The following is a 15,000-nucleotide window of genomic DNA, read 5'->3' as shown; positions in this document are numbered from 1 at the left end:
TATGTGTGTGCTGACGGACATAGACAAACACACACGGACACACACGGACATCCATGGACGTCCTGTGTGTGCTGGCGGACACCCACGGACGTCATGTGTGTGATGGCGGACACCCACAGACGTCCTGTGTGTACTCAACAGACAGTCCACGTTGGCCAAAATCACTCCAACAGTCCACGGGAAGGGTCAGCGTGCTGAGTCCAAGGACCAATGTGCTGATATGTGTACTGATGGACAGCCACAGACGTCCTGTGTGTGCTGACGGACACACACGGATACACACGGACAGCCACGGATGTCCTGTGTGTGCTGACGGACAGCCACGGACAGCCACTGAAGTCCTGTGTGTCTTAGCGGACACCCACGAACGTCCAGTGTGTACTGAACAAACAGCCCACGTGGGCCAAAATCACCCAAACAGTCCACGGGAACGGCTAGCGTGCAGAGTCCAAGGACCAACGTACTGATATGTGTACTGATAGACAGCCACAGGCGACCTGTGTGTGCTGACGGACACACACGGACAGACACAGACGTTCTGTGTGTGCTGATAGACACACACGGACACACACGGACAGCCACGGACATCCTGTGTGTGCTGACGGACACACACGGAAGTTCTGTATGTGCTGACGGACACCCAAGGACATCCTGTGTGTGATGACGGATACACACAGACAGCCACAGACAGCCACAGACGTTTTGTGTGGGCTGGCAGACACCCACGGAGGTCCTGTGTGTGCTGGCGGACACCCACTGACGTCCTGTGTGTACTCAACAGACAGCCCACGTGGGCCAAAATCACTCGAACAGTCCACGGGAAGGGTCAGCGTGCTGAGTCCAAGGACCTACGTGCTGATATGTGTACTGATGGACAGCCACGGAGGCCTGTGTGTGCTGACGGACACACACGGACACACAAGGAGGGCCACGGACGTCATGTGTATGCTTATGGACACACATGGATGTCCTGTATGTGCTGATGGACACGCACGGACGTCCTGTGTGTATTGAACATACAGTCCACATGGGCCAAAATCACCCGAACAGTCCACGAGAATGGTCAGCGTGCTGAGTCCAAGGACCAGCGAGCTGATATGTGTACTGATGGACAGCCACGAACGTCCTGTGTGTGCTGACGGACACAGACAAACACACATGGACACACACGGACAGCCATGGACATCCTGTGTGTGCTGGCGGACACCCACGGACGTCCTGTGTGTTCTGGCGGACACCCAGGGACGTCCTGTGTGTACTCAACAGACAGCCCACGTGGGCCAAAATCACTCCAACAGTCCACGGGAAGGGTCAGCGTGCTGAGTCCAAGGACCAGCGTGCTAATATGTGTACTGATGGACAGCGACAGACGTCCTGTGTGTGCTGACGGACACACATGGATACACACGGACAGCCATGGAAGTCCTGTGTGTGCTGACAGACATCCACAGACCGCCAGAGACAGCCACGAACGTCCTGTGTGTGCTGACGGACACACACGGACACACAAGGACAGCCACGGACGTCCTGTGTGTGCTTACAGACACACACGGATGTCTTGTGTGTGCTGATGGACACGCATGGACGTCCTGTGTGTACTGAACAGACAGCCAACGTGGGACAAAATCACTCGAACAGTCCACGGGAAGGGTCAGAGTGCTGAGTCCAAGGACCAGCGTGCTAATATGTGTACTGATGGACAGCCACATACGTTCTGTGTGTGCTGACGGACACACACGGATACACACGGACAGCCACGGATGTCATGTGTGTGCTGACAGACAGCCACAGACAGCCACGGAAGTCCTGTGTGTCCTAACGGACACCCATGAACGTCCAGTGTGTACTGAACAGACAGACCACGTGGGCCAAAATAGCCCAAACAGTCCACGGGAAGTGCCAGCGTACTGAGTCCAAGGACAAACGTACTGATATGTGTACTGATGGACAGCCACGGACGTCCTGTGTGTGCTAACGGACACACACGGACAGCCACGGACATTCTGTAGGTGCTGACAGACACACACGGACACACACGGACAGCCACGGACGTCCTGTGTGTGCTGACGGACACACACGGAAGTTCTGTATGTGCTGACGGACACCCAAGGACGTCCTGTGTGTGCTGACGGACACACACAGACAGTCACGGACAGCCACAGACTTCCTGGGTGGGCTGGCGAACACCCACAGACGTCCTGTGTGTACTGGCGGACACCCACTGACGTCCTGTGTGTACTCAACAGACAGCCCACATGGGCCAAAATCACTCGAACAGTCCACGGGAAGGGTCAGCGTGCTGAGTCCAAGGACCTACGTGTTGATATGTGTACTGATGGACAGCCACGAACATCCTTTGTGTGCTGACGGACACACAAGGACACACAAGGACAGCCACGGACGTCTTGTGTGTGCTTATGGACGCACATGGATGTCCTGTATGTGCTGATGGACACGCACGGACGTCCTGTTTGTACTGAACAGACAGTCCAGATGGGCCAAAATCAACCGAACAGTCCACGGGAAGGGCCAGAGTGCTGAGTCCAAGGACCAGCGTGCTAATATGTGTACTGATGGACAGCCACGGCCGTCCTGTGTGTGCTGACGGACACACACGGATACACACGGACAGCCACGGACGTCCTGTGTGTGCTGATGGACAGCCACAGACAGCCACGAAAGTCCTGTGTGTACTGGCGGACACCCACGAACGTCCAGTGTGTACTGAACAGACAGCCCACGTGGGCCAAAATCACCCAAACAGTCCACGGGAAGGGCCAGCGTGCTTAGTCCAAGGACCAACGTGCTGATATGTGTACTGATGGACAACCACAGATGTCATGTGTGTGCTGACGGACACAGACAGACTCACACGGCCATCAGCACACACGGACGTCCTATGTGTGCTGGTGGACACCCACGGACGTCCTGTGTGTGCTGGCGGACACCCATGGACATCCTGTGTGTACTGAAAAGACAGCCCACGTGGCCCAAAATCCCCCGAATAGTCCACGGGAATGGTCAGCGTGCTGAGTCCAAGGACCAACGTGCTGATACGTGTACTGATGGACAGCCACAGACGTCTTGGGTGTGCTGACGGACACAGACAGACACACACGGACAGCCACTGACGTCTTGTGTTTGCAGGTGGACACCCACGGATATCCTGTGTGTACTCAACAGACAGCCCACGTGGGCCAAAATCACTCGAACAGTCCACGAGAAGGGTCAGCGTGCTGAGTCCAAGGACCTACGTGCTGATATGTGTACTGATGGAAAGCCAAGGACGTCATGTGTGTGCTGACGGAGACACACGGACACACAAGAACAGCCACGGACGTCCTGTGTGTGCTTATGGACACACATGGATGTCCTGTACATCCTGATGGACACGCACGGACGTCCTGTGTGTACTGAACAGACAGTCCACATGGGCCAAAATCACCCGAACAGTCCACGAGAATGGTCAGCGTGCTGAGTCCAAGGACCAGCGAGCTGATATGTGTACTGATGGACAGCCACGGACGTCCTTTGTGTGCTGACGGACACAGAAAGACACACACGAACACACACGGACAGCCATGGACGTCCTGTGTGTGCTGGCGGACACCCACGGACGTCCTGTGTGTACTCAACAGACAGCCCACGTCGGCAAAAATCACTCCAACAGTCAACGGGAAGGGTCAGCGTGCTGAGTTTAAGGTCCAACGTGCTGATATGTGTACTGATGGACAGCCATGAATGTCCTGTGTGTGCTTACGGACACACACGGATGTCTTGTGTGTGCTGATGGACACGCACGGACGTCCTGTAGAACTGAACAGACAGCCCACATTGGCCAAAATCACTCGAACAGTCCATGGGAAGGGCCAGAGTGCTGAGTCCAAGGCCCAACGTGCTAATATGTGTACTGATGGACAGCCATAGTCGTCCTGTGTGTGCTGACGGACACACACAGATACACACAGACAGCCAAGGATGTCGTGTGTGTGCTGACGGACAGCCACGGAAGTCCTGTCCTGTTTGTGCTGATGGAGAAAGACAGACACACACGGACACACATGGATAGCCACAGACGTCCTGTGTGTGCTGGCGGACACCCACAGACGTCCTGTGTGTGCTGGCGGACACCCACCAACGTCCTGTGTGTACTGAACAGACAGCCCACGTGGCCCAAAATCACCCGAACAGTCCACGAGAATGGTCAGCGTGCTGAGTCCAAGGACCAGCGAGCTGATATGTGTACTGATGGACATCCACGGATGTTATGTGTGTGCTGACGGACATAGACAAACACACACGGACACACACGGACAGCCATGGACGTCCTGTGTGTGCTGGCGGACACCCACGGACGTCCTGTGTGTGATTGCGGACACCCACAGACGTCCTGTGTGTACTCAACAGACAGCCCACGTGGGCCAAAATCACTCCAACAGTCCACGGGAAGGGTCAGCGTGCTGAGTCCAAGGACCAATGTGCTGATATGTGTACTGATGGACAGCCACAGACGTCCTGTGTGTGCTGACGGACACACACGGATACACACGGACAGCCACAGATGTCCTGTGTGTGCTGACAGACAGCCACTGAAGTCCTGTGTGTCTTAGCGGACACCCACGAACGTCCAGTGTGTACTGAACAGACAGCCCACGTGGGCCAAAATCACCCAAACAGTCCTCGGGAAGGGCTAGCGTGCAGAGTCCAAGGACCAACGTACTGATATGTGTACTGATAGACAGCCATAGGCGAGCTGTGTGTGCTGACGGACACACACGGACAGACACAGACGTTCTGTGTGTGCTGATAGACACACACGGACACACACGGACAGCCACGGACATCCTGTGTGTGCTGACGGACACACACGGAAGTTCTGTATGTGCTGACGGACACCCAGGGACATCCTGTGTGTGATGACGGATACACACAGACAGCCACAGACAGCCACAGACGTTTTGTGTGGGCTGGCAGACACCCACGGACGTCCTGTGTGTGCTGGCGGACACCCACTGACGTCCTGTGTGTACTCAACAGACAGCCCACGTGGGCCAAAATCACTCGAACAGTCCACGGGAAGGGTCAGCGTGCTGAGTCCAAGGACCTACGTGCTGATATGTGTACTGATGGACAGCCACGGAGGTCATGTGTGTGCTGACGGACACACACGGACACACAAGGACAGCCACGGACGTCATGTGTGTGCTTATGGACACACATGGATGTCCTGTATGTGCTGATGGACACGCACGGACGTCCTGTGTGTATTGAACAGACAGTCCACATGGGCCAAAATCACCCGAACAGTCCACGAGAATGGTCAGCGTGCTGAGTCCAAGGACCAGCGAGCTGATATGTGTACTGATGGACAGCCACGAACGTCCTGTGTGTGCTGACGGACACAGACAAACACACACGGACACACACGGACAGCCATGGACATCCTGTGTGTGCTGGCGGACACCCACGGACGTCCTGTGTGTGCTGGCGGACACCCACGGACGTCCTGTGTGTACTCAACAGACAGCCCACGTGGGCCAAAATCACTCCAACAGTCCACGGGAAGGGTCAGCGTGCTGAGTCCAAGGACCAGCGTGCTAATATGTGTACTGATGGACAGCCACAGACGTCCTGTGTGTGCTGACGGACACACACGGATACACACGGACAGCCACGGATGTCCTGTGTGTGCTGACAGACATTGACAGACAGCCAGAGACAGCCACGAACGTCCTGTGTGTGCTGACGAACACACACGGACACACAAGGACAGCCACGGACGTCCTGTGTGTGCTTACAGACACACACGGATGTCTTGTGTGTGCTGATGGACAAGCATGGACGTCCTGTGTGTACTGAACAGACAGCCAACATGGGACAAAATCACTCGAACAGTCCATGGGAAGGGTCAGAGTGCTGAGTCCAACGACCAGCGTGCTAATATGTGTACTGATGGACAGCCACAGACATCCTGTGTGTGCTGACGGACACACACGGATACACACGGACAGCCACGGATGTCCTGTGTGTGCTGACAGACAGCCACAGACAGCCACGGAAGTCCTGTGTGTCCTAACGGACACCCATGAACGTCCAGTGTGTACTGAACAGACAGACCACGTGGGCCAAAATAGCCCAAACAGTCCACGGGATGGGCCAGCGTACTGAGTCCAAGGACCAACGTACTGATATGTGTACTGATGGACAGCCACGGACGTCTTGTGTGTGCTGACGGAGACACACGGACAGCCACGGACATTCTGTAGGTGCTGACAGACACACACGGACACACACGGACAGCCACGGACGTCCCGTGTGTGCTGACGGACACACACGGAAGTTCTGTATGTGCTGACGGACACCCAGGGTCGTCCTGTGTGTGCTGACGGACACACACAGACAGCCACGGACAGCCACAGACTTCCTGTGTGGGCTGGCGGACACCCACAGACGTCCTGTGTGTACTGGCGGACACCCACTGACGTCCTGTATGTACTCAACAGACAGCCCACATGGGCCAAAATCACTCGAACAGTCCACGGGAAGGGTCAGCGTGCTGAGTCCAAGGACCTACGTGTTGATATGTGTACTGATGGACAGCCACGGACATCCTTTGTGTGCTGACGGACACACAGGGACACACAAGGACAGCCACGGACGTCCTGTGTGTGCTTATGGACGCACATGGATGTCCTGTATGTGCTGATGGACACGCACGGACGTCCTGTGTGTACTGAACAGAAAGTCCAGATGGGCCAAAATCAACCAAACAGTCCACGGGAAGGGCCAGAGTGCTGAGTCCAAGGACCAGCGTGCTAATATGTGTACTGATGGACAGCCACGGCCATCCTGTGTGTGCTGACGGACACACACAGATACACACGGACAGCCACGGACGTCCTGTGTGTGCTGATGGACAGCCACAGACAGCCACGAAAGTCCTGTGTGTACTGGTGGACACCCAAGAACGTCTAGTGTGTACTGAACAGACAGCCCACGTGGGCCATAATCACCCAAACAGTCCACGGGAAGGGCCAGCGTGCTGAGTCCAAGGGCCAACGTGCTGATATGTTTACTGATGGACAACCACAGATGTCCTGTGTGTGCTGACGGACACAGACAGACTCACACGGCCGTCAGCACACACGGACGTCCCATGTGTGCTGGTGGACACCCACGGACGTCCTGTGTGTGCTGGCGGACACCCACGGACGTCCTGTGTGTACTGAAAAGACAGCCCACGTGGCCCAAAATCCCCCGAATAGTCCAGGGGAATGGTCAGTGTGCTGAGTCCAAGGACCAACGTGCTGATACGTGTACTGATGGACAGCCACAGACGTCTTGTGTGTGCTGACGGACACAGACAGACACACACGGACAGCCACTGACGTCTTGTGTTTGCAGGTGGACACCCACGGATATCCTGTGTGTACTCAACAGACAGCCCACGTGGGCCAAAATCACTCGAACAGTCCACGGGAAGGGTCAGCGTGCTGAGTCCAAGGACCTACGTACTGATATGTGTACTGATGGACAGCCACGGACGTCCTGTGTGTGCTGACGGAGACACACGGACACACAAGAACAGCCACGGACGTCCTGTGTGTGCTTACGGACACACATGGATGTCCTGTACATGCTGATGGACACGCACGGACGTCCTGTGTGTACTGAACAGACAGTCCACATGGGCCAAAATCACCCGAACAGTCCACGAGAATGGTCAGCTGATACAGGCCGGAAAGCAGACTGCACGGACGGACGGTCTGAGGTTCGAGGGCTCGGACTGGGCAGGACGGACGGACGGTCTGAGGTTCGAGGACTCGGACTGGACGGGACGATCGGCCGATTATGGGACGGCTAGACGGTCGCGATGGGTTGGGAGTTGGCCGGTCTGGTTCCTGAAACAAAAGAATGCTATTTTTTGTGAGTTTTTATGAATCAAAATATTGAACAGAAAAGTAAACAGTTTGGTTAATGAAGAACTGAAGCAAATATGACTTTTTATGGATTTTTATATAGAATGGAAAAATCTAGAACTATATGATGCAAGATAACATAATAAAAGAAGGATAGAAATATGGGGGATGGATCCTTGTTGCTGGATGTGTATCTCTCTCAACAAGAACAGTGGATGGAGGTGGGTAGCTATGGGATTTGGCTTGCTGGATGTGTATCACTCTCAAGACAAATCGATGGATGGAATGGAGGTGAAGAATCGCCACAAGCTTGGTGGTTTGAAGCTTGATAAGATTCGGCTGCTCTCTCTTGTTTCTCACAGAAAAAGACTTAGGGTTTTAGGTTTGCAAAGGCAAAATTATTTCATCAAAGACTTAGGCAAAAATCGCCAACTTGAAAGAGTTATATAGGGTTTATCCCTTAAGAGACTCAAAAGTAAAAGGCCTTAAACAAGCTGGCCGAAAATGAGGCTGAAACATTAGCCCAAAGTCTTAACCAAATAAATTAAAATAAACCAGACATCTGGTGGTCGGTTTGAGAAGGCTTAGACCAAGGCTAATAGCATGCTTGCATGTTGCCTCATTAAAACCTTACCAAGAAAACCCAATGGGACAAAACCTGGTGAGGAAAAAGAGTACAACACATGCTACTCCCCTTGGTGGTCGGCTAGATCTCGGAACCGGAAAGAGTTGGAGTGGATGAAATAGAAACTGAGTCTGGACCAAGCTCGGATGTGGAAATGAGAAGTCCAGCTTGGTTGAGTCTGAACTGGATCGGGTCGGCCGCGTCCTGAACCTCCTTTGGGCCGGCTTGATCTTGAATCTTCAACTGGACCATCTTCTCAATTAGCAGCTGGTCCTGGTCAGTCTGTCCATCTTGATCAAGGATATGCTGGACAGCTTTGGTGAAACCTTCTCGCAAGGCCCTGGTTCCACTCCGGGTAGTCGGACCGTGCCTAACTATGGGAACCTCTACTTGGATGGCCTCATCATTCCCTCCCTCTTGAAGAGGTTCTGGCCTCAGAACACCATCATCTGCAAAGTCATCACTATCTGCATGGAAAGGAGACAAATCCGAGACATTGAAAGTATGTGAAATTTTAAATTCAGCAGGGAGGTCAAGGATATAGGCGTTGTCGTTGATCTTCTTTAGGATGCGGAATGGTCCTGTTCCACGAGGAGAGAGCTTGGACTTCCGGGCTTCTGGAAACCTCTCGGGCCGCATGTGTAACCACACCAAGTCCCCGGGTTCGAACAGTATCTCCTTCCTCTTCTGGTCATACTTGGCCTTGACCTTAGCCGCCTTGGCTTCTATCCTCTCCTTGACCTTTAGGTGCATATTCTTAACAAACTCGGCCTTGGCGGCTCCATCACGACTGCGGTACATAGAGCTGGGCAGCTCGGTGAAGTCCAAAGGAGTCTCTGGCTGAAACCCATAAACAATCTCAAAAGGTGACAGGTTAGTAGTAGAGTGCCTAGCATGGTTATAAGCAAACTCAACAAAAGGCAAACAAGACAACCAATTTCTTAAATTCTTACCGACCGTAGCTCTCAACAGTTGAGAAAGCGTACGGTTTACTACCTCAGTCTGGCCGTCGGTCTGGGGGTGGCAAGTGGTCGAGAATAGTAGCTTGGTTCCGAATTTGCCCCATAGTGTCCTCCAGAAAGTGGCTGAGGAACTTGGTATCACGGTCAGAGACAATGGTTCGGGGAACACCATGTAGTCGAACCACTTCTTTGAAGAATAGGTCGGCGGTCTGAGTGGCATCATTAGTGGTGTTACAGGCTATGAAATGGGCCATCTTGGAGAACCTGTCTACCACTACAAAAATGGAATCCTTGTGGTTTATCTTGGGTAAACCCAGCACAAAGTCCATAGAAATGTCTACCCAAGGGTGGTTAGGAATCGGTAATGGCATTTGTAAACCGTAAGGATGTGACCTGGACTTGGTTTTGACGCAAGTAGTGCACTTAGCGCATATGCTCTCCACATCCCTCTTCATGTTTGGCCAAAAGAAATGTTCAGTTAGGACACTCAAGGTCTTGTCCCGACCAAAGTGTCCCATGAGGCCGCCACCATGGGCCTCCCGAACCAGCAGTTCCCTCATGGCTCCTTTGGGAATGCACAGCCTCTTGCCCTTGAACAGGAACCCCTCGTGCTGGTAGTATGCCCAAAAGCCCCCTTCTCAGTGTTCCTGAAAACTTCATTAAAATCAAGATCAGTGGCATAAGATTCTTTAATATGCTCGAAACCCATGATCTTGGCCTCCATGGTCACAATGAGAGTGTGTCTCCGGGACAGTGCATCGGCCACCACATTGTCCTTGCCCTTCTTGTACTTGATCACATAGGGAAAGGTCTCCACGAACTCGAGCCATCTGGCGTGCCTCTTCTTGAGTGTGGTCTGTCCCCTCAAGTGCTTAAGTGTCTCATGATCTGTATGAATAACAAATTCCTTAGACAATAGGTAATGCTGCCAAGTTTCAAGGGACCTTACTAGAGCGTATAGCTCTTTGTCATAGGTTGGGTAGTTGAGGGCAGCTCCACTCAGTTTTTCACTAAAGAATGCCACTGGTCGCCCCCCCTGAGTGAGGACAGCTCCAATGCCTGTACCTGATGCATCACACTCAATCTCAAAAGTTTTATTAAAATCAGGGAGTGTAAGAACGGGTGCATGAGTTAAACTATATTTAAGTTTGTTGAAAGACTCCTCTTGGGCAGGGCCCCAAACAAAGGATACATTCTTCTTGATTACTGAGGTCATGGGTGCGGCAATGGTGCTGAAGTCCTTGACAAACCGCCTATAGAAGCTGGCTAGGCCATGGAAACTTCGGACTTGCCCAATAGTGGTCGGTGTGGGCCAGTCTTGGATGGCCTTGATCTTCTCCTCATCGACCTTCAAACCCTGTGAACTCACAACAAAGCCTAAAAATATTAACTGGTCAGTGCAAAATACACACTTCTTGAGATTGGCAAAGAGTCCTTCCTGCCTGAGAGCCTTCAAAACCTGTTCTACATGACTAATGTGATCGGATAAGCACTGACTATAATCAATATGTCATCAAAATAGACAACCACAAATTTACCAATGTAAGGCCTTAGAACCTCGTTCATAAGCCTCATGAAGGTACTAGGGGCGTTGGTAAGACCAAATGGCATCACCAGCCACTCATACAAGCCTTGCTTGGTCTTGAAAGCAGTCTTCCACTCGTCTCCCTCCTTCATCCGAACTTGGTGATAGCCACTCCTAAGATCAATCTTGGAAAACACGGTGGAACCACTCAATTCATCTAACATATCATCAAGTCTAGGGATGGGGTACCGATATTTTATGGTGATGTTGTTGATGGCTCGGCAATCAACACACATACGCCACGTTCCATCCTTCTTAGGCACCAATAGGACGGGTACTGCACATGGGCTGAGACTCTCTCGAATGTATCCCTTGTCCATGAGGTCTTGGACCTGTCTCTCCAGCTCCTTAGCCTCCTCCGGATTGACTCGGTATGCGGCTCGGTTTGGAAGTGGGGCGCCTGGCACAAAGTCTATCTGATGTTCGATGCCTCGGAGGGGTGGTAAGCCGGCTGGTATCTCTTCAGGGAACACGTCCTTGTACTGGTCCATTAGTCCTTGCATCTCAGCTGGACAATCTGGTGCCTCAAAACTAAACAATCCAGACTGATCCATGGCCCTCTGCATCTCGTACACCTCTTGTGGACTGAGAGGAGCCAGGCTGTGCTTCTTGTTGTTGTGGGTAAAGCTGTAGATGTTAGTCCTCCCATGGTGAATAGTCTCCTTGTCAAACTGCCAAGGCCTCCCTAACAGTAGATGGCCGGCTTGCATAGGAACCACATCACACTTCACCTGGTCCTGGTACTTACCAATACAAAAGGTAACAACAACTTGCTCCGAGATTTTAAGCTCCGTCTCATCATTGAGCCACTTGAGCTTGTACGGCCTGGGGTGTGGCAACTTTGCTAGTCCTAACTTCTCAACAAGGTACCTGCTGGCCACGTTAGTGCAAGAGCCACCATCAATAATTAGACTACATACCTTGCCTTCCACGCTACATCTAGTATGGAAGATGTTTTCTCGTTGGACGGTCTCTGGATCAAAGAGAGCACTGAGAGCTCGTCTGACCACCAGTAGCTCACCAGACTCAGCATAGTCCACTATCTCGTCTCCTGAGTCGGCCATCTCTACATCGGCCTCGTCTTGGGACTCATACTCGCCGTCTGCCTTAAGGATCATGACACGCTTGTTCGGACAGTCCCTAGCGTAGTGCCCCTTTCCCTGACATTTGAAACAAGTAATATCACGAGTTCTTTGAGCTTGTGTTTGTCCCTTACCTGGTTCGGATGAACCTGATTTGGACTGGTCGGTTTGGCCCTTCTTGAACCGGTTTTCCACTTCAATGGATTTGTTCTTCTCAGACCCCTTGGCTCCGGTTGAAGCCCATGGCGTCTTGTTCCTGGCACTAGAGGCGTTCTTCCGTTTAATGTGCTGCTCGGCCTGGATGGCATAGTGGAGGAGATCATTGAAGTTGACGTAGGTTTGCCTCTCCACCTTGCGAGCAATGCGGTCTTGAAGGCCTTCCAAGAACTGAGCCATCATAACCTCTTCGGTCTCGCGCGTCCTGAGCTTGTTCTTGAGAGCCTCAAACTCCTCAAAGTACTCCTCTACGGACCTAGTACCCTGAGACAACTTGCGAAAACGTTTTAGTAAGTCCCGCTGATAATATGAGGGAATATACCTTGCACGGAGCTTAGCTCGCATCTCATCCCAAGTCTCAATCCTATAGACCCTGCCAACCTCGGCTACTTCCCTGTCCCACCAGGTTAGGGCATTGTCCGTCAGTTGGGCTGCGGCTAAGGCGATCTTCTTGGCCTCGGTATAGCGGTAGTATTCAAAGATGTACTCCATGCGCCTCTCCCATTCAATGTAGGCGTCCGGGTCAACCTTTCCAGCAAAGGTTGGAGGAGTAAGTTTGAGATCCTTGCCTCCTTGCCAAGCTACTTCATCGTCTCGGAATCTCCTTCGGACCGGGCTTGCATCGCCTTGGACCCGATACTCCCGTCGGTGCCCACGTCCGGCTCGTTCACGCCGCGGCTCTTCTGGTTCGGTACGGTCAGTGTCCGAGTTGTCCTCACTGGATTGGGACTGTTCTTCTGGAACGGGTTGATTTCTCCTCCTTGGCCGTGGTACATTAGCTCGATCCCTCCCAGCTATATGAGCCAGCTGCTCAGTTACAGTAGCCAGTGCGGCTTGGAGTTCAGCATGGTTAGCCATCAGTTGAGCATTGATCTCGGCTTGTGTTGGTGCTCCATTTAGATCTCCCATGTCGCCTGCGACAAAAGAGGAAGAAAGAAAAGTGATCTGCAAGGGATCAAAGAAAAAGGAGGAAGATACCTAAATAGGTATGCAATTGAATGTTAAACTTCCTTTTTTTTTTTTAAGTTTTCGAAAATTAAAATATGGAAAGTATAATCTTTCTTTTTTTTTTTTTTTTTAAATTTGGAAAAACTTGGAGTGCAATCCAAGGAAATATTAAATGCAATTAAATGGAAATCCGAAAAAGGAAAGTAAGAAAATCGATGGATCAAGATATGCCAAAAGGAAAAAAGATGGTTTTGAACTCGCCAAGAACAGCAAGAACACAATGCAATTTTTTTTTTTTTTTTAAGTTCAAAGGAATGAAACAAGCAATTAACAAAAAGCCAAAAGGATAGAATACAACCGAAGGTGTAGGAGCTTTGAGCTCTGATACCAAAATGATACAGGCCGGAAGCAGACTGCACGGACGGACGGTCTGAGGTTCGAGGGCTCGGACTGGCAGGACGGACGGACGGTCTGAGGTCGAGGACTCGGACTGGACGGGACGATCGGCCGATTATGGGACGGCTAGACGGTCGCGATGGGTTGGGAGTTGGCCGGTCTGGTTCCTGAAACAAAAGAATGCTATTTTTGTGAGTTTTTATGAATCAAAATATTGAACAGAAAAGTAAACAGTTTGGTTAATGAAGAACTGAAGCAAATATGACTTTTTATGGATTTTTATATAGAATGGAAAAATCTAGAACTATATGATGCAAGATAACAAAATAAAGAAGGATAGAAATATGGGGGATGGATCCTTGTTGCTGGATGTGTATCTCTCTCAACAAGAACAGTGGATGGAGGTGGGTAGCTATGGGATTTGGCTTGCTGGATGTGTATCACTCTCAAGACAAATCGATGGATGGAATGGAGGTGAAGAATCGCCACAAGCTTGGTGGTTTGAAGCTTGATAAGATTCGGCTGCTCTCTCTTGTTTCTCACAGAAAAAGACTTAGGGTTTTAGGTTTGCAAAGGCAAAATTATTTCATAAAAGACTTAGGCAAAAATCGCCAACTTGAAAGAGTTATATAGGGTTTATCCCTTAAGAGACTCAAAAGTAAAAGGCCTTAAACAAGCTGGCCGAAATGAGGCTGAAACATTAGCCCAAAGTCTTAACCAAATAAATTAAAATAAACCAGACATCTGGTGGTCGGTTTGAGAAGGCTTAGACCAAGGCTAATAGCATGCTTGCATGTTGCCTCATAAAAACCTTACCAAGAAACCCAATGGGACAAAACCTGGTGAGGAAAAAGAGTACAACACATGCTACTCCCCTTGGTGGTCGGCTAGATCTCGAACCGGAAAGAGTTGGAGTGGATGAAATAGAAACTGAGTCTGGACCAAGCTCGGATGTGGAAATGAGAAGTCCGGCTTGGTTGAGTCTGAACTGGATCGGTCGGCCGCGTCCTGAACCTCCTTTGGGCCGGCTTGATCTTGAATCTTCAACTGGACCATCTTCTCAATTAGCAGCTGGTCTGGTCGTCTGTCCATCTTGATCAAGGATATGCTGGACAGCTGGTGGTGAAACCTTCTCGCAAGGCCCTGGTTCCACTCCGGTGTAGTCGGACCGTGCCTAACTATGGGAACCTCTACTTGGATGGCCTCATCATCAGCGTGCTGAGTCCAAGGACCAGCGAGCTGATTTGTGTACTGATGGACAGCCACG

This window comes from Brassica rapa, unplaced genomic scaffold (assembly GCF_000309985.2).
Source record: "Brassica rapa cultivar Chiifu-401-42 unplaced genomic scaffold, CAAS_Brap_v3.01 Scaffold0652, whole genome shotgun sequence".
NCBI classification, from domain to species: domain Eukaryota; kingdom Viridiplantae; phylum Streptophyta; class Magnoliopsida; order Brassicales; family Brassicaceae; genus Brassica; species Brassica rapa.
This window is presented reverse-complemented; position numbering follows the sequence as displayed.